Genomic DNA, 27062 nt, shown 5'->3' on the forward strand with positions numbered 1-27062 from the left:
TGTTCTCTCCCTGAGTAAGAAATTGTTCTCTACACCTTTACCAAAAATTTTGCTTAATGAAATTTCTGCTCTCATCTATTCTACCTCTCCACTTACTAATGCCTCTCACCACTCCCACATCCTACCACACTTCCTTGCTAAAGAATCTGCCAATACCTCAACTCTGGTTTTGCCTCCCTTTCCCCTTTAACGGGAGCCAAGAGGGAAGATGTCCTATAATTTTTAGCTATAAGCTATAAAGTACTACTTCAGGTATGCTGCATTATTTCCCATCCCCCTTCTCTCTTTTCCTATCAGCCATAAGCAGGAATTTCTGGTGCTCACCGTTGCTAAGGCAACTCAGATATCCTGTTACAAAAGTAATTTACTGAGAAGAGGTATGGCAAGGACGCCAATTGCAAATCTCCAGCACATATGAAAGACCCAATTACAAGTCTCCAGCACATATGCAGCACCTATGATTGATTGGTCCAAGGTAGAGGAGAGGTGGATGCTCACCACAGCCTAGAAAACCACGCTGCAGACAAAGAAACTCTGAAAAACTAGGCATGCTTGGAAAGAGAGTTTCAGATCCGTCCAATGGCCTATTTTTTCCCGAAGGGGGTGTTCTCCCCCCTTCGTAGAAACTAATTCTCTATATCTAAGAATCTTTCTTTCTTCCTTTCTTTCTCTCTGTTCTGTGACCTTTGTATAAGGAACAAACCTTTCTTCCTTCTTTTTCTCTTCTTTATATAATTAGTCTGATTACTTATAATTACTAGAGGTACCGATGGTAGATTGTGTAAGTTTGTTATAACTTGAAATTGATATCTGATGCTGTGCTGGTGGGTGAGTAAAGCTTTTTAATTCTCTCTAATTCCTGTTGAATTTTTTGCCTGTTAAATTTTGTAAGATGCTTAGAGAATAGCAAACCAAATGCGCAGTCTAGTACAACTGCATGGCATGGAAAACACAGCATCAAAAACTTTCCAGTTGTGGCAACACATTTTCTTGGAAATAACAAGGCATTTAAAAGCCTTGGCTGCAGCATGTCACTAAAGATACATTTTTTTTCACTTTCATCTAGTTTTTTTTTCCACCCAACAGTGGAGCGGTGAGCGACGAGCACAGTAAGCAGGACATTGCAGGAAAGAAGCAATGCTGTTAGGGCAAGTGGAGCCCATCAATACCCAGAGATGATGCACCCCGTCTACCCACAATCCAGCATCACTCGCTGCCTTCCTTCCCACAGGTCCGGGATCGCTGCCGCTTCCTTCTCCTTCCCCCGCCACCGTTGCATTGCTTGCAGATTACATTTTCAGGCCGTCCACGATTCACACAGGCACTCCAGGGCCTTCCGTCCAGCCCTCTCTGATGCAACTTCCTGTTTATGTGAGGGCCGGGTGTGGCAGAGGGAAGGCCACGGAGTGCCTGTGTGAATCGGGGATGGCCTTAATATGTAAGCTGCAAGCGTTGCAGCAATGGTGTTGGGGGAAGAAGAAGGAAGCGACAGCAATCCCAGAAGTGTGGGAGGGAAGGCAGTGCACCATCTCTGGGTAGGCCTTGGGCAAAGGTGGATGGGCCTGCCCCTGTCTATCCTGTTGTCTATATCAGCCCCTTTCTGACTAATTCTGCCATGTCTGGTTTACTGTCCTGTTACAGATTTGTAGTTCTTCATTTCTGCTTTCTGAATTTAGCCAGTAAACCACTTGGTTCCGTTTGTTGGGTAAAGCAGCGTAGGAAATCCTAATCTATATAATAATTGGTCACTCTGCTTCCCTGGATAGCTGGATGGCTGGGTTCGTAACAGCATGCTGACATCAGCTCGCCTTCAGCGTTCCCTTCCCTCTCGGTGTCACGCCCTCGCGGAAAGACGAAATGACATCAGAGGAAGGCGGGACACCAAGAGAGAAGGCAAGGAAAGGCTGTAGGCGACGCGAGTTGAGCCTGCTGCCGCTGCGACCTGAGGTAAGGTGAACGGCATAAAGAGGGCGGCAGGAAGGACAGAGTCACTGGCCATGAAGGGGAGGGGAGAATCGCTGGACATGGATGGGAGGGCAGGGCAGAGGAGAATCGCTGGACATGGATGGGATGGGAGGGCAGGGCAGAGGAGAATCGCTGGACATGGATGGGATGGGAGGCGAGGGGAGAATCGCGGGACACAGTTGGGAGGGCAGGGCAGTGGAGAATCGGTGGACATGGAGGGGAGGCCAGAATCGTGGGACATGGAGGGGAGGGGAGAATCGCTGGATATGGAGGGGAGTGAGAGGTGTGAGAAGGAAGAGGCTATCCTACCCTGGTTAGGCCCCTAGAGGGCGCTGTTCCCCTAAAATGTCCAGGGAGAAGGGCTGGGTGAGTCAGGGAGCCAGTAAGGGGATGTATAGCAGGAGGTCGCTAGGATCGAGGAGAGTCCTGGAGGAGGAAACAGGTGCAGCAGGTTATGGGCTGGGTCCTGTTTAGCCATTATCCACTTAAGACCCCACCTGAGTGTGAGGGAAGAGGAGAGCTAGCAGCTAAAGAAGAGAGCTGGTAGCTGAAGCAGGAGGATCCCCATGAGAAGTACTGGCTGAGCCCTTTGGACTGGTGGTGAACTATGTTTAAAGCAAGGAAGCTGGCTGGGGGGTAAGAAGGCCCTAAAGTGTTAGGTATAAGAACTGTGTGTTCAAAGAGGGACTGTGTGTCCAAGATGAAAAGACTGTGTGTCTAGAACGGTGTGTTACCAAGAAGGACTGAGTTAATACGGCTGGGGTAAGAAGGCCCTAGAGTATCAAGTATAAGAGCTGTGTGCTACAAGGAAGGACTGTGTGTCCAGGACGGAGTTAGTACTGAGCCCAGATGCCTGTGTGAGAGGGCTCAGGGGGAAGAAATCTGTTGGGTTTGCACTGTGCAAGAAGAAATGTTTAAGCTGGAAGATTGCACTGAGTAGGAAGAAATGGTTAAGCTGGAAGAACTGTTTAAGCTTGTGAAAGTGTTTAAGCTAAAAGAAGTGTGCCCCAGAGGCTGGAATAAAGATATATAGGATACATATATACATATGCAAATGAATATGCTAATATGGAGGAAGGAAGGAAGGGAAAAAAAGCTGGCTTTTTTTGGGAATAACCATAATGAATATGTATGAGATATCAAGCCAGCTCTTTCTCCCTTCCTTCCTTCTTTCCTTCTTCCACTCCAGTAGTATTTCCCCACCCCCTTTCCCATACCATGCCAGTGTTGACCTTAGAAATGCATAAGCTCTATATGTAGATCCTTCAAGAGGTAGTGTGTCATGATTTAGGCTCTACACCCGTTCTGATGTTTTGGTGCCACCTCAGTAAAGCCAACACACAATCTCTCCACTGCAACACACTATACACAAACTTGTGCAAAAACACACTCATAACCTTACTAAACCATAACAGCACTAATTCCAAGGACAGGATGAGCTGCAACCTTATGCGTGAAAAGGCAGAACTGTAATTACACCAGGCTCTAAAACACCAATACACTACCTCGTGAAAAACACATGACACAACAGACATGACACAAGGAACTAGAAAGCAAAAAATATGAAGGCAAAATACTGAACTGGAAAGTTAACTCAAGAAGTCAGACTCAGCATGCAGCAATACCAGAAAAATTGAAACTTACATGCAAAATTTCACAGAAAGCTGACATATTCCAATTAATAAATTCTGAATAAAATACGTTTTTCTACCTTTGTTGTCTGATCATTTAGTTTTTCTATTCGCTTTGGTCCCAGTGTCTTCTGTTTTATGCAGTGTCTTCTTTCCATTTGATATTCCATTTAATAGATTCAAAATAAAATACTTTTTTGTACCTTTGTTGTCTGGACATTTTACTGTTCAATCATGCTGTTTCCAGTTTCCTCTTTTCCTGTCTTTCTGCTAATTCTCCTTCAACTGCTTGCTGTCCATTTGTCTTTTCTCTTCTCTCCTGTCGTATTCCATTCCTTCACTACACCTACCTTTGACACAAAAAAAAGGACTTTGAGAAGAAATTAGCGTTGGAAGCAAAAATACATAGTAAAATTTTTTTTAGATACATTAAAAGCAGGAAACCGGCCAAAGAGTCGGTTGGGCCGCTGGACGAAAATGGTGTTAAAGGGGCGATCAAGGAGGACAAAGCCGTAGCGGAGAAATTAAATGAATTCTTTGCTTCGGTCTTCACCGAGGAGGATTTGGGGGGGGACACCGGTGCCGGAAAGAATATTTGAAGCGGGGGAGTCGGAGAAACTAAACAAATTCTCTGTAACCTTGGAGGATGTAATGGGTCAGTTCAGCAAGCTGAAGAGTAGTAAATCACCGGGACCTGATGGTATTCATCCCAGAGTATTAATAGAACTAAAAAATGAACTTGCGGAGCTACTGTTAGAAATATGCAATCTGTCCCTAAAATCGAGTGTAGTACCGGAAGACTGGAGGGTAGCCAATGTTACTCCGATTTTTAAGAAGGGTTCCAGAGGAGATCCGGGAAATTATAGACCGGTGAGTCTGCCGTCGGTGCCGGGCAAGATGGTGGAGGCTATTATTAAGAATAAAATTGCAGAGCATATACAAAAACATGGACTGATGAGACAAAGTCAGCACGGATTTAGTGAAGGGAAGTCTTGCCTCACCAATCTAATGCATTTTTTTGAGGGGGTAAGCAAACATGTGGACAATGGGAGCCGGTTGATATTGTATATCTGGATTTTCAGAAGGCGTTTGACAAAGTGCCGCACGAAAGACTCCTGAAGAAATTGCAGAGTCATGGAATCGGAGGTAGGGTATTATTATGGATTAAGAACTGGTTGAAAGATAGGAAGCAGAGAGTAGGATTGCGTGGCCAGTATTCTCAGTGGAGGAGGGTAGTTAGTGGGGTCCCGCAGGGGTCTGTGCTGGGTCCGTTGCTTTTTAATGTATTTATAAATGACCTAGAGATGGGAATAACTAGTGAGGTAATTAAATTCGCAGATGACACAAAATTATTCAGGGTCGTCAAGTCGCAGGAGGAATGTGAACGATTACAGGAGGACCTTGCGAGACTGGGAGAATGGGCGTGCAAGTGGCAGATGAAGTTCAATGTTGACAAGTGCAAAGTGATGCATGTGGGTAAGAGGAACCCGAATTATAGCTACGTCTTGCAAGGTTCCGCGTTAGGAGTTACGGATCAAGAAAGGGATCTGGGTGTCGTCGTCGATGATACGCTGAAACCTTCTGCTCAGTGTGCTGCTGCGGCTAGGAAAGCGAATAGAAAGTTGGGTGTTATTAGGAAGGGTATGGAGTCCAGGTGTGCGGATGTTATAATGCCGTTGTATCGCTCCATGGTGCGACCGCACCTGGAGTATTGTGTTCAGTACTGGTCTCCGTATCTCAAAAAAGATATAGTAGAATTGGAAAAGGTACAGCGAAGGGCGACGAAAATGATAGTGGGGATGGGACGACTTTCCTATGAAGAGAGGCTGAGAAGGCTAGGGCTTTTCAGCTTGGAGAAGAGACGGCTGAGGGGAGATATGATAGAAGTGTATAAAATAATGAGTGGAATGGATCGGGTGGATGTGAAGCGACTGTTCACGCTATCCAAAAATACTAGGACTAGAGGGCATGAGTTGAAGCTACAGTGTGGTAAATTTAAAACGAATCGGAGAAAATTTTTCTTCACCCAACGTGTAATTAGACTCTGGAATTCGTTGCCGGAGAACGTGGTACGGGCGGTTAGCTTGACGGAGTTTAAAAAGGGGTTAGATAGATTCCTAAAGGACAAGTCCATAGACCGCTATTAAATGGACTTGGAAAAATTCCGCATTTTTAGGTATAACTTGTCTGGAATGTTTTTACGTTTGGGGAGCGTGCCAGGTGCCCTTGACCTGGATTGGCCACTGTCGGTGACAGGATGCTGGGCTAGATGGACCTTTGGTCTTTCCCAGTATGGCACTACTTATGTACTTATGTACTTATGATCACTTAAATTTCACCCTCGTCCTCATCCTTCTCCTTTTTAGTTTTCAGCTATCAAATTCCATTTCTTTCTCTCACCCACTAGCTGCCCCATTCCTCTTCTCAGTCCTTCCTCCAACCTTTCATTTCCTTTCATCTTTAATCAACTCTCCCTTACCACATTTCTGCCCCCCCCCCCCCCATCACAATCATCCTCTCATTTGTTTCCTTCCCACCTCCCCTTTGGCCTCTCCCAAATAGTTCCACCATTTGCAGCATCTTCCTCCCTCCAACCTTCTAGCCCAGCACGCCTGCTCCCTTTCTCCCATTGTAGCCTAATATCTCCCTGTCCCTTCCACACACACACCCACACCCCAGCATCTTCCAGCCCCCACTTCCCTGTGGTCCAGCATTTCTTCCTCTCTCTCTTCCCTCCCTCCAATTGTCCAGCATTTCTCCCTCACTCCCTTCTGTCCCTGGATCCACAATCTCCCTCTTTTTCTCTTTCCCCTCTAGTGTATATCTATCCCTCCCTCTCATCCATCCCCATGTACAACCTCTCTTCCCTCCATCTTCTCTCTCACTGCCCACATCACTCTCAGTATCTCCCTTCCTTGCACCCTGGGCCCAACATCTATCTCTTTCGTTCTCTTCCTTCCCCTTTTAGCATCTCTCCCATCCCCATACAGCATCTCTCTGTCTCCCTCCCTCCCACTTCCATGTTCCAACATTTCCCCTTTTCTCTTGCTGTCCCTCCCTCCTCCTCCACATCCAGTATTATTTCTCCCTCTCTCTCCCCCATGCATCTCCCCCCACCAACATTCCCCACCTCTCTCGCTCACCTCTACCTAGCATTACCCCATCACCTCAACAGTGCTCCTGTGACTGTCTCTCCCTGTCTCCCTGCCACCAGCCAGCATGCTGCCTCGCTCTTCCCCGCCGGCGCTGCCTCGGTCTCTGACTCCCTGCAGCATTTTTGTCCTTCGCTGTCAGCGCTGCCATTCATTCTCACAGGCAGCCTCGTTCCCGCTCCCCTTTGCCGCGTCCTCCGGCTCTCTCTGATGCACTTCCTGTTTAACAGCACCATTTACTAAATCTAGCCCAAAGTATAAAAAATCCTAATTTTCAATTTTTACATTCACATCAATTAAACACTGAGAAGGGTAAAAAGGTTTGTAATTAAGATACCATGCAAGATTTATAGAGGTGCTGTACTACTTGTATGTATGGTAACAAGATCTATAGAAGATTTGGTTGGTTGACCTAATTTTCATTGCCATTTATAGAATTTCCCCAGCGTATGTGGCAGCAGCTTCATAGAGGTGAGATTACAGATTTTATTGGGTAACATATAGCTCTTACTCTTGGCTAGATGTTTTTTTTTATTATTTATTCATTTTCATTAAATTGATTTTTTTATTTTTATTTATTTTTTGCATTTGTACCCCACATTTTCCCACCTATTTGCAGGCTCAATGTGGCTTACATTGTGCCGGAGTGGCGATCGCCGCTTCCGGGTTGAGAAATACAAAGTGATATTGCATTAGGGTTCATAAATGATAAGATAGATTATAAGGTAGTTTTGCATTAAAGTTCATAAATGATAGAGTAGATTATAGAGTAAGTTAGATAATCAAATGTAGAAAGTTCATATTCTGGATGAGAAGTAGAGTGGTAGTGAGTAATGCGAAACGTTCATTAGTGGCTGAACGGATGAAACTGTTAAGTGTAGAGTGTTCCGTTTTGTCTAATTTTGGTGAGGTTTCGTTTTCTAGTATTTAGGATGGATCATTGAGGTATGCTTTTTTGAACAAGTTGGTTTTCAGTAGTTTTCGGAAGATTGTTAGGTCATGCATTGTTTTTATAACATTAGGTAGTGCGTTCCATAGTTGCGTGCTTATGTAGGAGAAACTGGATGCATATGTTGATTTGTATTTAAGTCCTCTTCAACTGGGGTAGTGTAGGTTCAAGAATGTGCATGCTGATCCTTTTGTGTTCCGGGTTGGCAGGTCTATGAGGTCCGACATATAGATTGGGGCTTCACCATGAACAATTTTATGGACCAAGGTGCAAACTTTGAACGCAATTTGTTCCTTTAGTGAGAGCCAGTGTAGCTTTTCTCTTAGGGGTTTGGCGCTTTCATATTTCATTTTTCCAAATATTTTTTATTTATTTATTTTTGTTACATTTGTACCCCGTGCTTTCCCACTCATGGCAGGCTCAATGCGGCTTACATGGGGCAATGGAGGGTTAAGTGACTTGCCCAGAGTCACAAGGAGCTGCCTGTGCTTGAAGTGGAAATCGAACTCAGTTCCTCAGGACCAAAGTCCACCACCCTAACCACTAGGCCACTCCTCCACTGTTGCTATTTGAGATTCTACATGGAATGTTGCTATTCCACTAGCAACATTCCATGTAGAAGTCGGCCCTTGCAGATCACCAATGTGGCCGCGCAGGCTTCTGCTTCTGTGAGTCTGACGTCCTGCACGTACGTGCAGGACGTCAGACTCACAGAAACAGAAGCCTGCGCAGCCTTCTACATGGAATGTTGCTAGTGGAATAGCAACATTCCATGTAGAATGTCCAATAGTAGCAACATTCCATGTAGAATCTCCAATAGTAGCAACATTCCATGTAGAATCTCCAATAGTATCTATTTTATTTTTGTTACATTTGTACCCTGCGCTTTCCCACTCATGGCAGGCTCAATGCGGCTTACACAGGGCAGTGGAGGGTTAAGTGACTTGCCCAGAGTCACAAGGAGCTGCCTGTGCCTGAAGTGGGAATCGAACTCAGTTCCTCAGTTCCCCAGGACCAAAGTCCACCACCCTAACCACTAGGCCACTCCTACGTCTGGCTGCTGTGTTTTGGGCAGTTTGATCATTAGATCATTGGCTTCTCCCTTGAGAGTTATTTAGAAAGATTTCTTGATGCTCTATTGGGAACATATTGATTTCCGACTATGGTCCCATTACTTTAGGAGTTCTATGAATTGGAAGACTCAGCGCCATGTAGATGGGCTTCGACTAGGTGATTGTTCTCAAACACACAATTTGCAGGCTAATTAATACAATTATGAAAGGTATAATTGATTTTTAATTATAACTCTGATATGGCAGCTCGTACTGTTTGGGAAGCATGAAAGGCAGTTTGAAGGGGACATAGCACCTCTCTCCCTTCAAACATTAGGTAACAAAGGGAAGGAAAATCTGAAAGCTAGAACAGCAAAGTCGCTTAACTTGAAGCACAACACAAAGCCATGCATAGCTCTGAGTGCACAGCAGATCAATTCAGATAAAAAGAGAACTTAATGCAGTAGAAACTTCACACACAGCTTATTATATGACTAGAAGATTCTTTTATGAACATGCTAATGAGCCTAATAAGCTTTTGTTATTGCAATTAAAGAGAATCAAAGCTAAACAGAAGATTTTGAAAATTAAAACTAAAACTGGCAGTTTTATCTGGGAGTCAGTCCAAATTATAAATTGTTTTGCAAAATACTATCAGCAATTATATACCTTGAACTCTTCTATCCCAATTCAAAACATTGATAGGCGGTTAGAAAAAAAAAAGGAAAGTTCTTCAATTAGATATTACAGCAAAAGATATCGTGGAGAAATAGTTTATAATAGATAAGGTTAGGAGAGTAATTGCTTCTCTAAATAATAATAATAATCATGAGGCAGCTGGACCAGATGGTTTACCAGTTGAACTTTAACAAAGCTTAGGAGACCACATAGCACCATTACTATTGACGGTGTATAATTAAGAAGAAATAACTATAGGCAAATTATTTCAGCAATTCCAAAAGAAGGGAGAGATACCACAATACAGACCCACAATATAAGTACAGACTCTTTGTTGAATATCGATTATAACATCTTTAGAAAAATTACTACTACTACTACTACTATTTAGCATTTCTATAGTGCTACAAGGCGTACGCAGCGCTGCACAAACATAGAAGAAAGACAGTCCCTGCTCAAAGAGCTATGTAATAAAAGTGAGCCAAGTATAGGACAATCAAGCCATTGTGACATCACTGATGAGGTTGGCTCTTATTGGTGGACTGAGGCATTATGACATCACAATATTAGCTCTGGTTACAAGAGACTACTACTACTACTATTTAGCATTTCTATAGCGCTACAAGGCGTACGCAGTGCTGCACAAACATAGAAGAAAGACAGTCCCTGCTCAAAGAGCTTACAATCTAATAGACAAAAAATAAAGTAAGCAAATCAAATCAATTAATGTGTACAGGAACGCGGAGAGGAGGGTAGGTGGAGGCGAGTGGTTACAAGTGGTTATGAGTCAAAAGCAATGTTAAAGAGGTGGGCTTTCAGTCTAGATTTAAAAGTGGCCAAGGATGGGGCAAGACGTATGGGCTCAGGAAGTTTAAGCTTTTGGATTGAAGATCAAATGGGACAAATTATTCAACCTGATCAAGCAGGATTTATAAAGAACGTTTATGACTCTGGCAATGTCAGGCACTTTTATCAATATTATCTATCGAATTAAGAACCTTGAATGTAAACTGGGTATTGTTTGACACTGAAGAAGCATTTGGCATGGGTTAGTGACAATACCTGTTTTGTGTCCTCTCAAAGTAGGATTTGGACCAAACTTTTTGCTATAGATAAGAACCCTCTATCATTCCCCTTCAGATACAGTCTTGGTTAAGCAAAGGTGTCTTCCCACTTATTAAAAAGAGGAACAGATTAAGGGTGCCCCCTCTCAGCGGCGTACCAAGGGCGGGGCAGTGGGGGCGGTCCGCCCCGGGTGCACGCTACTGGGGGGGGGGGTGCCGCGCGCCTGTCGGATCCGCTGATTCCCTGCTCCTTCTGCCCCGGAACAGGTTACTTCCTGTTCCGGGGCAGAGGGAGCAGGGAGCGAGCGGAGCCGAGAGCCACACAGCTGCTCCCCACAGGTAAAATGCACCCGGGGAGGGGGGTTGATGCGCCGGGGGGGTGTCATTTCGCCAGGGGGGGTCATGCTGCACCCGGGGGGTGCGCATCGGCGATCCGCCCCGGGTGGCAGCTGACCTAGGATCGTCACTGCCCCCTATCTCCATTACTTTTCACTGTGTCTAATGAAATGTTTGCAGTTGTCAATCTGAAGAAACTTACGGTATGTCAGTAGCCAGTGAAAACATAGACACATAGAAAAATGAAGACAGATAAAGACCATATGGCTATCCAGTGTGCCCATCTATGCCACCTACTCTCCTTAAAGATCCTATGTACTTGTCCCAAGATCTCTTTAATTCAGATACTGTTTTCGTTTCCACCATCTTCACCAGGAGGTCCATCCAAGAATTCATCACCCTTTGTGGAAAGAAGTATTTCTTCAGGCTACTTCTGATTCTATCCCCTTTCACCTTCTCCTATGCCCTCTCATTCCAGAGCCTCCTTTCAATTGAAAGAGACTCACATTTTTACCACGTAGGTATTTAAATGTCTCTATCATATCATCCCTCTCTCACCTTTCTTCAAATTATCCGTATTAAGATCTCTAAGTCTAACCCCATATGCTTCATGAAGAAGATCACTTACCATTTTGGTAGCCATCCTCTGGAGTGACTCTATCTAGTTTATATCTTTTTGAAGACGTGGTCTCCAGAATTGTACAAAATGGACCAAATCCTATATATGATGTCGAAAAATCGGTGCTGAAAAAAATGAGTGCAGACTGCTATTCTATAAATGGTGTTCTGAGTTGGGCAGAGAAACCACAGAAGCGGAAGGAACACCAATGTCCAATGAGGAATCACACGATAAAACGAAGAGTGGGAACAGAATCAGGCTCTTCAAAACAGACCAAAGATGCGCAATATAGATTAATTATGGTTTACAAAGTTTACAAACTATATTGACCATCTTTGGTCTGTTTTGAAGAGCTCTGAGTTGGGCACCATTTATAGAATAACTAGTAAAAAAGGCCCATTTCTTAACGCAATGAAACGGGTGCTAGCAATGTAATTAGTTCCTGCCATTAATGTTTCCACGGTTGTATTCTGAATATAATTGTTGTTTACATGTGGAAGATTTCTTTATATACAATATTTTTTGTGTAAACTGTGTTACAATGTGGTAAAAGTTTTCCTTGTTCAGGCCCTTCAATCAGTTTAACAATCACATCAGAAGAGCTCCTTACTCGTGAGAATGCAACATACAGTTGCCCATGTGAGAGTCTGAGAGTGACAGTGTGTTTTATAGACAGTGTAAGAGAGAGATACACACAGAGTGATTGTGTGTGTGTGTGATGTGTGTGAGTGACAAAGTGATTAAATGTTTGTCTTCCCTTCCGTTCTGTGCACTTGCCTCCACTAATGTTTGTACCTCCCTGTATATGATTGTTTGTTAGAGATTCAATCCACTCCACTTCCCTCCTCCAAGTTCCGTTCTGTCTGATTGGTTCTTCGTTCCTGTGACATCGCGTTTGTTTGCTTGGCAACTATGCAGCATTCCGTTTCCTCGACGTGAGGGCGGGGACAGTGAGAGCCAATGAAACGCTGAACTACAGACTTACGAACCCTACACTGCCACAGTGCCACGGAGTCAGCTTCAGAATGTTGGAGGTGCTTTTTATTATATAGGATGTCTAATGCCAGGATCCACACCTAAATTTTAGGCATGAGGATTTACACCAACTGAAACCTGGTGTAACTGCCCGCACCTAAATTAGGGGGCAGATACTGTGTACAAATTCTTGGAACACCCATGCCCCTCCCATGGCCACGTCCCTTTCAGATTCATGCACAAGAATTTACATACACTTCTTTATAGAATAGCACCTAGCAAGATATGCTCACAAATTTAACTTATTGCCAATTAGCACCACCCAATTATTGGCACTAATTGGTTTGTTACTCAATTAAATCGTGTTCGCAAATTAGGTGTGTGGTCAAATTTGCATGCACAATTTAAGAACATAAGAATAGCCATACTGGGTCAGACCAATGGTCCATCTAGCCCAGTATCCTGTTTCCAAGAGTGACCAATCCAGGTCACAAGTACCTGGCAGAAACCCAAATTTTATGCGTCATATCTAGAATCCAGTGAAATATTCTAAATGAGGTCTCACCAGAGTCTTATACAGGGGCATCATCACCTCCTTTTTCCTACTGGCCATTCCTCTCACTATGCACCCAAGTATCCTTTTAGCTTTTACTGTCAACTTTTCTACCTGTTGGCAAGGCAGAAAAGCACTCAGTTTCCCTATACCTAGAATATACTATGCTCAAATTAGCCCTCTCCTCAAGTCACTTCACTGGCTCCCTATCCGTTTCTGCATTCATTTCAAACTTTTCTTACTGACCTATAAGTGCATTCACTCTACCGCTCCCCAGTACCTCTCCACTCTTGTCTCTCCCTACACCCCCCCTCGGGTACTCTGTTCTGTGGATAAATGTCTCTTGTCTGTCCCCTTCTCCTCTACTGCTAATTCCAGGCTCTGTTCCCTTTATCTCGCTGCACCACATGCCTGGAATAAACTTCCCGAGCTTGTACGTCTAGCCCCGTCTTCGGCCATCGCTGCTTTTGACTCCTAGCCACTACTCACTTGCCCTGTACCCTTTATCCCCACCTCCTTAATTCCCTTACCTCTTAATTGTTCTGTCTGTTTGTCCTATTTAGATTGTGAGCTCTTTGAGCAGGGATTGTCTTTTCATGTATGGTGTACAGCGCTGCGTATGCCTTGTAGCGCTATAGAAGTGATAAGTAGTAACATAGTAGATGACGGCAGAAAAAGACCTGCACGGTCTATCCAGTCTGCCCAACAAGATAAACTCATATGTGCTACTTTTTGTGTATACCCTACTTTGATTTGTACCTGTCCTCTTCAGGGCACAGACCGTATAAGTCTGCCCAGCACTATCCCCACCTCCCAACCACCAGCCCCGCTTCCCACCACCGGCTCTGGCACAGACTGTATAAGTCTGCCCAGCACTATCCCCGCCTCCCAACCACCAGCCCGGCCTCCCACCACCAGCTCTGGCACAGACCGTATAAGTCTGCCCAGCACTATCCCCGCCTCCCAACCACCAGTTCCGCCTCCCATCACCGGCTCTGGCACAGACCGTATAAGTCTGCCCAGCACCATCCCCGCCTCCCAACCACCAGCCCCGCCTCTCACCACCGGCTCTGCCACCCAATCTTGGCTAAGCTCCTGAGGAGCTTAGCCGAGTAGTAGTAGAAGAAACTTCCCTTTTTCTGCAAAACTTATTGGCATCATTGACAATATCTTTTAAAACTGTTGAAGGAATTTGGACAGATGGCATGATACTTGGTGAACTTCTCTAAATCAGTCATAATGCCTCGCAGATGGGCTTTGCATAAACAGAACAGTGCAACATGGCTCAGTTTCCAAATTATCAGTTCTCTTTGATACTTAGGAGTAACCGTTGCAATGACTTTTGGTTACTTTAATCTATGGTAAATTGTTAGATCAAGTTAACTCTAATATGAAATGGAAAGATTGTCCAGTAACATGACTGGGAAGAATTAAGACACTGAAGGAGAAAGTTATCCAGGTGCAGTAAGAGGTGTGCTTTTACTGTACCTTGACTTATCATGGAAGCCATCTCACAAACAGTGCTAGTCCACTGGCCTGGGAGCATCAGGCTACTAAGCCATGGCTCGATGCTTCCAGGCTGGCTCTTAAAGAGGCAACACCAAAGCCCTAGTTCTCTGTATGGGTCCCTGCAATAGAGGTGCCCCACCCATAATTATGCACTCCCTCAATATTTGCCCCCAAACAAGGTGCCTCCTAGGTGTAACACCTACCTCTAAGGACACTTCTGAAGTCTAGGAACACCCCCCAGCACTCTCAATGACACAACCTCATCCATATCTTTAGATTTCCATAGTAGTCAAGGATGATTATTTGTCCGTGCGAGAAAATATATGTGAGTCACACCACCCGTAAGATAAATACTCGTCTAGTGGAATATCATAGTTGGCTAAATTCTAAATCTGTCAACGCTCCCATGGTGACACATTGTCTTTCTTATCAACATGATTTTTCTAATCTCCAGTGCTTCATTACTGAACAAATCCCTGTAAATTTTGTAGAGATAGAAATAGAGCATGTCATCTGTTGTTGTGGGAACAATATTAGATCTTTGAACTGAAGGCTATACAACCTTATGGTTTGAACGAATGTATTGAATGGAACAGCATTGCTTGATTTGTTTGATTGACGTGTCTATAAAGTTGTTTCAATTTATGACATCATTTTTGGGGGGTATATCTGGTTCCGCAGGAAATCGAGTTGGCGCTGCCCTTTGTCCTGTGCCCCATATTGAAAGACATTTGACTCCAGTTGCAGTCTACTTTTTACTCTTCTTGATGCCGGGGTTCCTGAAGAAGATTTCGAAACGGAGCTCTGTACAGCCAACGGTTGGAGAGTTCTTTTGCTACCAATTATTGGAGTTCATCTAGATAAGTACTATTTAAGTGACTGTGACTTTCTGTTTTGGATTATTGTTATTACTTTTTGGAGTTTTTTTATTTGGGGACAACATTGGTATCGAGTACTGGATGTATGTTAAATGTGTTATTTGTCATTTTGTTGCACTGCTTACATTTACTCTTGACGATTTACTCAAGGATATATCTGGGCATCAAATGAGAGCTTAAAGGATAGCTCATAGTCCTTTTTGCCTTATGGAGCCTTAGATGTGAGAGAGCCATGGCTCAGATAACTGAGGGTATTGTCTTTTCACACACATCTATCTATCTATCTATCTATCTATCTATCTATCTATCTATCTATCTAGATAGATGATAGATAGATAGATAGATAGATAGATAGATAGATAGATAGATAGATAGATAGATAGATAGATAGATAGATAGATAGATAGATATTCTTAATGTTGTGAGGTGTTAGGGGATTTTCTACAGCCTCTATATGTAAGACATGGTCACCACTGGATACTTTCTGCAAACCAGAAATACTGTCCTGTGAAGTCTTTTGAAAATATTTGGGGTCCTTTTACTAAGCTCTGCTTAAAAGTGGCCTGCGGTATGACTAGCACGTAGGTTTCCCATGCTCTGAGGCCACTTTTACCATGCAGCAAAATGGCTGCATTTTCTATTTCCCCCATCAATGGCCACATGTGACTTTCATAATTAGCATGTGGCCAATAGTGCGAGAGGCCTTACTGTCTCCTATTTACTAGGTGGAAAGGGCTCACATGCTAACCACATGCTAATTGGCTGCGCTAATTAATGCTGGGCATGACTATTCTCCACCCCGAAACATGCCCCCAGTGCTAAAAATTATTTTCAATTTTTTAGTGTAAGGGGAATGAACATTGAATACAAAACTACGGTGGGACACCTCAGCGCACCCTGTAGTAGTGGATTTTAACCTGCGTTAAGCACGCACTAATGATTACCACAGCTTCGTAAAAGGACCCTAAATCTTTTTTAAGTTGAATTATATAGCAATTGTTTGTTATTCTTTATACTGTTCTCATAGTTCTTGCTTCAGCAAAACTGTGTACACCGTCAGTTGACTTTATAAGTTTAATAAAAAGAATAAGAAAAAAAAATCAAGCTGATCATTGCCACCACTGAATATCAATCTTATAATATTCAATTTTGCATCTTTATAGGATCCTTGTCAGGAGAGAAAGAAGGAGTGGGTCCGTCCATCTCTCTAGGAAGTTCTGGAGCTCAGCTGAGCTTTCAGCAACCTTTTGATTTTTGTGATCCCTTCTGTCTTTATTTAACAGGCTTTCTATTGCCGATTATTGGGATTATTTCTTACAAGAATATCTCACTTAAGACATAAGACATAAGCATCGCCACACTGGGACAGACCAAAGGTCCACCTAGCCCAGCACCCTGTCTCTGACAGTGGCCAATCCAGGTCACAATCACCCGACAAGATCCACGGAGCAAAGCATTTTGTACTGCTTGTCCCAGGAATAGTGGATTTTTCCCTAGGTCCATTTAATAACATTCTATGGCCTTTTCCTTCAGGAAGCCGTCCAAACCTTTCTTAAACTCTGCTAAGCTAACCGCCTTAACCAAATTCTCCGGCAACGAATTCCAGAGTCGAATTACGCGCTGAGTAAAGAAAGATTTTCTCTTATTTGTTTTAAACTTACTGCACTCCAGCTTCATCGCATGCCCCCTAATCCTAGTATTTTTGGAAAGCGTAAACAGATGATCCATATCTATCTTTTTCACTCCATTCATTATTTTATATACCTCTATCATATCACCCCTTGGCCGCCTTTTCTCCAAGCTGAAGAGCCCCAGCCGCTTTAGCCTTTCCTCATAGGAAAGTCGTCCCATCCCCTTAATCATCTTTGTCGCCCTTCTCTGCACCTTTTCTAATTCCACTATATCTTGCAGTAGATGTAGATTTGTGTACTTCTCATGGTGCTTCTGGGTGCCTATTTTATAATGACAATAGTTACCTATGTTACTTGTGAACAGTAGGCTTAGATATGTTTTTGAAAACTACTATAGGTGGCCTGCTATAAAATTATCCCTCACTAGCAAATCTATCAATTATCTTTTATGTTATTGTGATGGGATGTATAGGACACTTTCCCTCACCCTTAAGAGAAGTCCCTCTCTAATTAGCCTGGTCCACCTTAAGAGAGAAGATCCCGCCCCAGGAGGAAGCAAGCCAAGAGGGGCGGAGACCGTGAAGCTCAAAAGACAGGGCCAGGAAGAAGTTAAGGAGGCCCAGGGAGGAAAGAGGTGAATTCCTACAATGAGCTGCTAAATCGCCCATTTCATAACTGGACCTGGCTGAAGTAAGCCGTTGTACTTTTGAGTTGAACTCTGCAAGGAGCCAGACCTGGATCTCGGGAGAAACCTGAGAGCTTGACTGCTGTGTTGGGGGCATGGCAAACCCGAGAGCCATTGAGTGTGCTTGGCCTGCCGCTAGGCGTCTGCCTAAGACTTTGATGCTGGACTTCAGAGGGTTTTCTACCCTTTGTCTCAGGCCCTGTTAAGTAACAGGCTCAAGCATCTCTTTAAATAAATACCTATGTTGGTGTTTCATCCTTTTGTCTGGCTATCTTCTTTCACCAGTCACACCCAACTGCCACTCGGGGTGTCACAGTCATCCAACTAGCCCTTGAACAGCCCTTGTTTCTGTGGTAACTATTCAGAAAGACACAAACAGTATGAAGTATCCATTAGGCATAGCTCGAAGTCGCAGGGCGCTAGATCAAACCCAGCTGCTAAGCCAATGAGTAACTGATGAATAGAGATGAGAGTCGCAGCTGTGGGTCCAGCTTCAGCAGCCCTGTGCCATAACCCTAAGTTGGCGTGAAGACCATCGTTGGTTCCTTTCCACTGAAGGACTGAAAACAAGACTTTGCAAAAGGCAGTTCTGTAGACTGTAATAGACTTGGACTAGAATCACTGGAGATGTGACATGCGGCCAGCACGTCAAATGCCACCCTGTCCAGGAACTGAGCATTATTATCATTAAATAATCTGGGGCCAGCAAGCTGGGCAATAGTGTTGCTTTCTAATTGTGGGCAGCCAGGGGCAGAAGGCATTGGGAATACAGAATTCTCCATGTCAGCTGTCAACTGCTGCAATCCTCCCCCAACGTTTCAGAGACAAAATCATATCTTAATTATGCATTTCAATGTTCTCAGCACTTTCTCAGTTAACATCACCAGCCCAATGCACGGAAGACTGTCAATGTATCACTGTTAAGACTGCAGACAGGTTAATAGTGGGGACTGCCGGGAGAACAGCTTTAGCAAGAACGAAGGTGAAGCGGGGGTGAGTGACAGAGAGAAAAAAGTGGCTATTACTGCAGAATATCAAACTGTAAGGTTTTATACCCTGTAATAATATTTGGCTTTTGACATACTTGTATGTGCAAAAATAGCCTGTCAAGAGTTTGCATATTTCGAATGGTTCAGCCTTAGGTGGCCAGTGTTCAGGGCTCAGAGCCATTTGGCTGAAGAATAGTTTTGCTTCTGTCCATAAATCGGAAGGTCTCGGAAAGAATGTGTACATTTTTTTGGAGATAAGTGTCTGCTAGAGCTTGGACATAAGTACATAAGTAATGCCACACTGGGAAAAGACCAAAGGTCCATCGAGCCCAGCATCCTGTCCACGACAGCAGCCAATCCAGGCCAAGGGCACCTGGCAAGCTTCCCAAACGTACAAACATTCTATACATGTTATTCCTGGAATTGTGGATTTTTCCCAAGTCTATTTAGTAGTGGTTTATGGACTTGTCCTTTAGGAAACCGTCTAGCCCCTTTTTAAACTCTGCTAAGCTAACCACCTTCACCACGTTCTCCGGCAACGAATTCCAGAGTTTAATTATGCGCTGGGTGAAGAAACATTTTCTTCGATTTGTTTTAAATTTACTACACTGTAGTTTCATCGCATGCCCCCCTAGTCCTAGTATTTTTGGAAAGCGTGAACAGATGCTTCACATCCATCTGTTCCACTCCACTCAATATTTTATATAGGGCTCCCTTGATTGTCTTGTATCATTTTTGATCAGTGCAGAAATGTGACTGTCTTATATAGTTCAAGACTGAAGAATGCATTCCGCTAAATCACAGGGCCTCAATGTCAGGGTCTGGGCAAACCGTGAGGCAGGCAAAGTGTTCGCCTAGGGCAACAACTTCTTCAGAAATGGACTCGAGCAACTACAGTCAAAGCGAAACAGGAGGTGTGTCAGCGATACAAACTTCAAGAACCATCAGTGCGTACTTTCACCTGTAGAGAGAGAGTGAGCAATTTCTCAACAGTTGATTTACCCAGGCAAATAGATTTTGGAAATTGCCCGCATTGAGGGTAATTTTATAGCTGAGGCATGGTAAATACTACACACGTACGTACTCCTCCCCGTGTGAATACTGCAAATTTGCCAAAATGAAAGTATGTACTTATTTCCTTGAAAACTATTCCATCGGCACACACACATTTAAGTGTGTTGTTTCATGTTCATGCACATATATTTTCCAAACGTATATGTGCATAAATATTAACCCTTCCCCACCTGTATCCTCAAGAATGCCTCTACTCAGTTTCCTGAACTTAACACGTGTATAAATTGTAGGCATGCAATTTTACATGTGTTCCTTCGGGAGTTCATTGGATATAATATTTACGTCACTGTAGGGAAAGTTTACTGTTTTTATTTGTTTTAATGACGTTTATAACTTTATGTATTCGTTGTCACCCAACATCACGGCTTTCTGTCTCCCCTAGTTAGCATGTAATTTGTTCTTTTTTTTTTTTTTGTGGAAAATATCTTTATTAAGTCAAAGGCAGGTACAACACAATGCACCATCCAGTCAGAACTAACACAAAACAGAACAGTACAAAAATCACATATACTGGAACACACCAAAGTCAAAACATAAGTACATAAGTACATAAGTATTGCCATACTGGAAAAGACCAAAGGTCCATCGAGCTCAGCATCCTGTTTCCAACAGTGGCCAATCCAGGTCACAAATACCCGGCAAGATCCCAAAAAAGTAAAAAAACATTTTATACTGCTTATCCCAGAAATAGTAGATTTTCCCCAAGTCCATTTAATAATGGTCTATGGACTTTTCCTTTAGGAAGCTGTCCAAACCTTTTTTAAACTCCGCTAAGCTAACCGCCTTGACCACATTCTCCAGCAACAAATTCCAGAGTTTAATTACACGTTGAGTGAAGAAACATTTTCTCCAATTCGTTTTAAATTTACTACATTGTAGCTTCATCGCATGCCCCCTAGTCCTAGTATTTTTGGAAAGTGTGAACAGACGCTTCACATCTACCCGTTCAACTCCACTCATTATTTTATAGACATCTATCATATCTCCCCTCAGCCGCCTTTTCTCCAAGCTGAAGAGCCCTAGCCGCTTTAGTCTTTCCTCATAGGGAAGTCGTCCCATCCCCTTTATCATTTTCATTGCCCTTCTCTGCACCTTTTCTAATTCCACTATATCTTTTTTGAGATGCAACGACCAGAATTGAACACAATATTCGAGGTGCGGTCGCACCATGGAGCGATAAAAAAGCCATTATAACATCTTCATTTTTGTTTTCCATTCCTTTCCTAATAATACCTAACATTCTATTTGCTTTCTTAGCCGCCGCAGCAGCACACTGAGCAGAAGGTTTCAATGTATCATCAACGACGACACCTAGATCCCTTTTTTGGTCCGTGACTCCTAACGTGGAACCTTGCATGTCGTAGCTATAATTCGGGTTCCTCTTTCCCACATGCACTTTGCACTGAATGAAAATATTGTTCACCTCCCCTTGAGCATTTTTCATTTAACCCCCCCCCCCCAGCAGAGCTCACCCCCTCCCCAGGTCTCCACACCTAATTGAGTAATGTCTCATATACCCCCCCCCCCCCCCACTCCTGGATGATCTCTGCAGGGTACAGCACAGTGTATCTATGTCAGAGATCTCAGTACAGGCACTGGCCCAAGGATATGGTCAGAGAGAACTGAATGGATAGCAACTCCACCATTTCCTGCATAAGACTCTGTCACTTAGCAATTGACGGAGGGGTTGAATCTGCCTGGACTGTAAATGAATTTTTTGACCAGTAAGCTGGCTAAGAGAACAAACCTATACTGTGTCTCAGTTAGGTTGCCCCTGCACAACTGTTCCCCACTGCCAAGGAGCAAAGCAGCATAGGACCATTCAAACTGACATTGCAAAATCTGCTCAAGAACCTCAAGAGTCTGGGACCACAGGGACATTAATGCAGGGCACTCCAAAAAAGAGTGAAAGTAGGAACACAGGGCAGAGTGAAATTTCAAACAGGTATCATCATCCCAAAGTTCCATAACCTTCCCCCTCGTCATGTAATATATAGTTTGTAATATTTTATATTGGATGTCCAGTAATAAGCTTAGGGATACCCTCAAATGCACCCGACAGGGGATCCTGAGAGATCTCCTCCCCCAAGTCTCCAGTCCAGAGAAACAAAGAGGGGCATAATCGAAAGGGACACCCAAATTTTGTTGAGGATGTCCTCGCAAAACGTCCCGATGGAGGGGCGGGGAAACCTGTATTATCGAAACAAGATGGACTTCCATCTTTCGTTTCGATAATACGGTCGGGGATGCCCAAATCTTGAAATTTAGGTCATCCTTACAGATGGTCGTCCCTTGACTTGGTCGTTTCTGATTTTCGGCGATAATGAAAACCAAGGACGACCATCTCAGAAATGACCAAATGCAAGCTCTTTGGTCACGGGAGGAGCCAGTATTTGTAGTGCACTGGTCCCCCTCACGTGCCAGGACACCAACCGGGCACCCTAGGGGGCACTGCAGTGGACTTCAGAAATTGCTCCCAGGTACATAGCTCCCTTACCTTGTGTGCTGAGGCCCCCAAAAGCCCCTCAAAATCCACTCCCCACAACTGTACACCAGTACCATAGCCCTTACGGGTGAAGGGGGCACCTAGATGTGGGTACAGTGGGTTTGTGGTGGGTTTTGGAGGGCTCGCTGTTTCCTCCACAAACGTAACAGGTAGGGAGGAGGATGGGCCTGGGTCCGCCTGCCTGAAGTGCACTGCACCCACTACAACTGCTCCAGGGACCTGCATACTGCTGTGATGGAGCTGAGTATGACATCTGAGGCTGGCATAGAGGCTGGCAAAGAATATTTTTGAAGATGTTTTTTGAGGGTGTGAGGGGGTTAGTGACCACTGGGGGAGTAAGGGGAGGTCACCCCCGATTCTCTCCAGTGGTCATCTGGTCATTTTAGCCACCTTTTTGTGCCCTGGTTGTAAGAAAAACAGGACCAGGTAAAGTCGTCCAAGTGCTCGACAGGGACGCCCTTTTTTTCCCATTATGGGTTGAGGACGTTCATGTGTTAGGCACGTTCAAGTCCCGCCTTCACTACGTCTACGATATGCCCCCTTGAACTTTGGCCTTCCCTGCAACGGAAAGCAGTTGGGGACATCCAAAATCGGCTTTCGATTATACCGATTTTGAAGACCCTGGGAGAAGGGCGCCCATCTTCCGATTTGTGTCGAAAGATGAGCGTCCTTCTCTTTCGAAAATGAGCCTGAAAGTGATCCAAGTGAGGGACTGTCCTACTATCCCTAGCTAGCTAATACCATTGAGATAATTTATTCAAAAAAGCTGGGAGATGTAAAAACAATTGGTCCAGTCTAGTAAAACTCAAGCGAAAATTCAAACGGCGCTCCACAGAAATGTAGTAATCTCTCACCTGAAAAAAAATGAACAGATGTGTATTTGGAATATTCCATGCATGCTCAATGTGATCAAAAGAGGGAAAACGAGAGACACCTAACTCACTCAAGTGCCCTAAATATCGACATCCACTCCTCCACCACCACTGGAAAGCGCCCTGTCCCATACTGGCTGGAAAATCAGGATTGCCCACCAGGGGCAAGAAGGGCTCACTTCCCCCCCCCCCTCAAGAATAGCTCTCTATATGACATCAAGACACCTAAATGGAGGTGCCCACTTACAGAATTGCTACCATAATAAGAACATAAGTGCAAAAAGAACATAAGAGCAGCCATATTGGGCCAGACCTGTGGTCCATCTAGCCCAGCATCCTGCCTCCAACAGTGGCCAATCCAGGTCACAAGTACCTGGCAGAAATCCCAAATAGTAGGAAGATTCTAGAATCCCAAAGAGTAGCAAGATTCCATGCTACCAATCCCAGGGCGAGCAATGGCTTCCCCCATGTTGATCTCAATAACAGACTATGGACTTTTCCTCCAGGAACTCGTCTAAACCTTTTTTAAACCCAGGTATGCTAACTGCTGTTACTACATCCTGCGGCAACGAGCTCCAGAGCTTAACCATTCTGTGAGTGAAAAAAATATGTCTTCCTATTTGTTTTTAAAATATTTCCATGTACCGCCAAATACCATCAAGAGGATGAGATCAATGAGTCCCTTTTTTGCATGTGCTGCTAGAAAAGCACTGACACAAATCAGAAACAGCTGCTTTCCAGAAAGGATGCCAGGGGGAAGGCATGCCCAGCACTCCTGGGTCCTCATTTCAACGTCTCCAGGAGAACAGAGCATGTAACTCATCTGTAGCTTCATTTCAGATCTGCCCTTTCTGCTCCGTACCTTGAGGATTGAAATGTGCCTCTCGCTAGGCAGATGAAGAAAGATCGTCCAGCTGTTCTCCAAGCAAATCTCACATATCAGTGATTTTGAGGGTGAAGCAAGCTGTGAAACAGATTAATGCAGACAGATCTTGCATATAGAAACTTGCTGATGCTGGATGTATTTAGAAATCAGACTAATAAGTTCAGATATCTATTCAGTCTCAATGACTTCCAGTATATCTGAGGTGAGCACTATTCAAGCCAAGCATTTCATCCTGCCATTCTAAAAATTTGGGGATCAATATTCAGCGTGGTTTAACTGGATAAACCACGCTGTCAGGGTCCAGGGTTGACATTAAGGGTACTTAAAGATAGAATGCCGCTGAATATGAGCTCCGATCTTTCCACTTACTGCCCGGACCCAGCAGTGAAAATCAGGGGCTAATTCAGCCCACAGAGGTGACCGTTTTAAAAAAACACTGACTGCTGCCCGCTGATTGACCGAATTGTGTTTTACATGATTCTAGATGTTTAAAGAAACCTTCATTGATTTATAAACAAAGTTTGTGTTTTCAAGGTCGGGTGAGGTAGGATTAAAATGCACGTATTCTATTGTTTAACTTCAGGACGTCAGACTCAGAAACTGAATGAAGCCTTGCAACGGAAGAAGAGGACCTCGACTGGCAGGGGTTGGGGCAGTGGCGTTCTGACCCTAGCTGACACCTGGGGCGGATCGCCGATGCGCCCCCCCCCCCCCCCCCGGCGAAAGGACCCCCCCCCCCCCGGGTGCACGCCGCTGGGGGGGGGGGGTGCCGCGGCGCGCGCCTGTTGCCCTGTCTCCGAGAAAGTTCGCAATTCGCATGTGTTCACTGCTCCCTCTGAGTCTGCCCCGGAACAGGAAGTAACCTGTTCCGGGGCAGACTCGGAGCAGTGAACACATGCGAATTGCGAACTTTCTTGGACTGAGACAGGGCAACAGGCACGCGCTGCGGCACCCCCCCAGCGGTGTACACCCGGGGCGGACAGCCCCCACCGCCCCCCCTTGGTATGCCACTGGGTTGGGGTCCCCCGCCAGCAAAGGTAGGCGACGGTGACGGCGGGTTGGCGGCGGGAGGGGGGGGGTCAAGAGGGTCATCGACAGGGGGGTCCAGGGCTAAATCTATGGGGGCCCAAGCCCCCTTGGCCCCACGTGGCTACGCCACTGGGTGGTATGGGCTCCTGTGTTATCCCTGTGCTAATCAGTGAGCTCAAGGTAATGTAGATATGCAAACTGATTAGCACAGGAATGCCCATTCTCTGCTCCTGACAGGACCCTGTAAAAAAAATGTGAAAAGTTATTTAGTGGCGGTTAGCGCAATGCATTCTCAAATTACAGCACGACGTGGTAACGCATCCCATGACAATGCATGTGCTTGCTGCTTTAGGCACAAGTTAGCCAGCTAACACAGCTTAGTAGAAAAGACCCCAAAGGAACTGATATCATATTGTCAGGGTTATAGACCGAACCGGTGTTTTAAACCCTGGAAAATGGAAAAGAGCATTTAGTTTGACTCTAATTGCAAAGCTGTGTTGTTACTCCGCAGTGTGCCAAGCAGGGACAAGCCCTGCAATAATTAAGGGCTGGTGGCCCACGGGTAGACAGATGGTTGGAGACTGGCATATTGTTGAGAGGAAACGGGATACAGAAACAGGTGTTGCTGTGCGGGTTTGACAGGCTCTCCTGACAGAGGGGGAATCCAGACAGCTCCTAAGGTTTGCAGCCCTCTCCTGTGGATGCCGTGACATCTACACAGCCGCTCTGGATGCTGCCTGTGAAGTAATAAGGCCGCTGGTGCATCATTAAAAGAATCTCAATAACCGATCCTTCTGTAAAGTGGCAAGTAACTGTCTGAGGGAGAGAAGTGGTAAGCCTTCCATGTCCATTGGGCATGCATCATTAAGCGGGAGATGGGCTTTGGTTAGACTCCCTGTTGGCTGTGCCCTGTAGAGGCAAACTTGCTTTCCCACTACCAGTATGAGCTGGCAGAGAGGACTGCAAGGGCAGAAAAGGCTGAGGGGACAGGTGGGGGGGGGGGGGGGGGGGTGACCAAAGGAAGAGAGAAGAGCAAAGAGCCTGAACAGCAAAAGGCAGCTGAGTGGTGAAAGCAGTTCATTGAGAGAAAAACAACTCTCTCACCTTCCTTCGAGGAGCGGTATGCAGTTCTGATGGGTTTAGATTCTTCCTGGGATGGTTCTTAATCCATTGATGGCTTCACTGGACTCGCTGTGTTGTTACCGGCGTAACCAGGAGGGTGATGCCCTTTAGATGCCAGTGTCTCTGGATTTTAACCTTTGCTCCTGAGGCCACTCTTTTTGCAGGTCCTACTGAGGGGTGGAAATCGCAGCAGTGTCATGTTCTAATGAAAAATGCATTAGGACTCTCGATCTAATATAGCACACTCGCTCAGAATTTATGGGACAACATTCAAACCTTTTTATACAGGTGAATGTGGGGGCAGCCAAATATCTTTTTGGCTTGGGATGACCTACAGAAGTTCTGCCTCTGCCCCTCCTCCCCCTATCTACTACTACTACTACTTAACATTTCTAGAGCGCTACTAGGGTTACGCAGCGCTGTACAGTTTAACAAAGAAGGACAGTCCCTGCTCGAAGGAGCGTACAATCTAAAGGACGAAATGTCAAGTTGGGGCAGTCAAGATTTCCTGAATAGAGGTGTAGTGGTTAGGTGCCGAAGGCGACATGGAAGAGGTGGGCTTTGAGCAAGGATTTGAAGATGGGCAGGGAGGGGGCCTGGCGTATGGGCTCAGGGAGTTTGTTCCAAACATGGGGCGAGGCGAGGCAGAAAGGCCGGAGCCTGGAGTTGGCGGTGGTGGAGAAGGGTACTGAGAGGAGGGATTTGTCTTGAGAGCGGAGGTTACGGGTAGGAACGTAGGGGGAGATGAGGGTAGAGAGGTGAGGAGGGGCCGCAGATCGAGTGCATTTGTAGGTTAGTAGGAGAAGCTTGAACTGTATGCGGTACCTGATCGGAAGCCAGTGAAGTGACTTGAGGAGAGGGGTGATATGAGTATATCGGTCCAGGCGGAAGATAAGACGTGCAGCCG

At 44.9% G+C, this 27062-nt stretch overlaps 1 long non-coding RNA gene across 1 annotated transcript; it reads right to left on the reverse strand.

The window, feature by feature from the left end:
* Nucleotides 1-15890: 15890 nt before the first annotated feature.
* Nucleotides 15891-23264, reverse strand: LOC115467363. Its single transcript, XR_003941682.1, has 4 exons — nucleotides 23253-23264; nucleotides 23070-23073; nucleotides 20583-20587; nucleotides 15891-15967 (listed from the first exon to the last, which is right to left on the reverse strand). It is a non-coding gene; the product is annotated as an uncharacterized LOC115467363 (long non-coding RNA).
* Between the last annotated feature and the right edge of the window lie 3798 nt (nucleotides 23265-27062).

The sequence above is a fragment of the Microcaecilia unicolor genome, chromosome 3 (genome assembly GCF_901765095.1).
Source record: "Microcaecilia unicolor chromosome 3, aMicUni1.1, whole genome shotgun sequence".
NCBI lineage: Eukaryota > Metazoa > Chordata > Amphibia > Gymnophiona > Siphonopidae > Microcaecilia > Microcaecilia unicolor.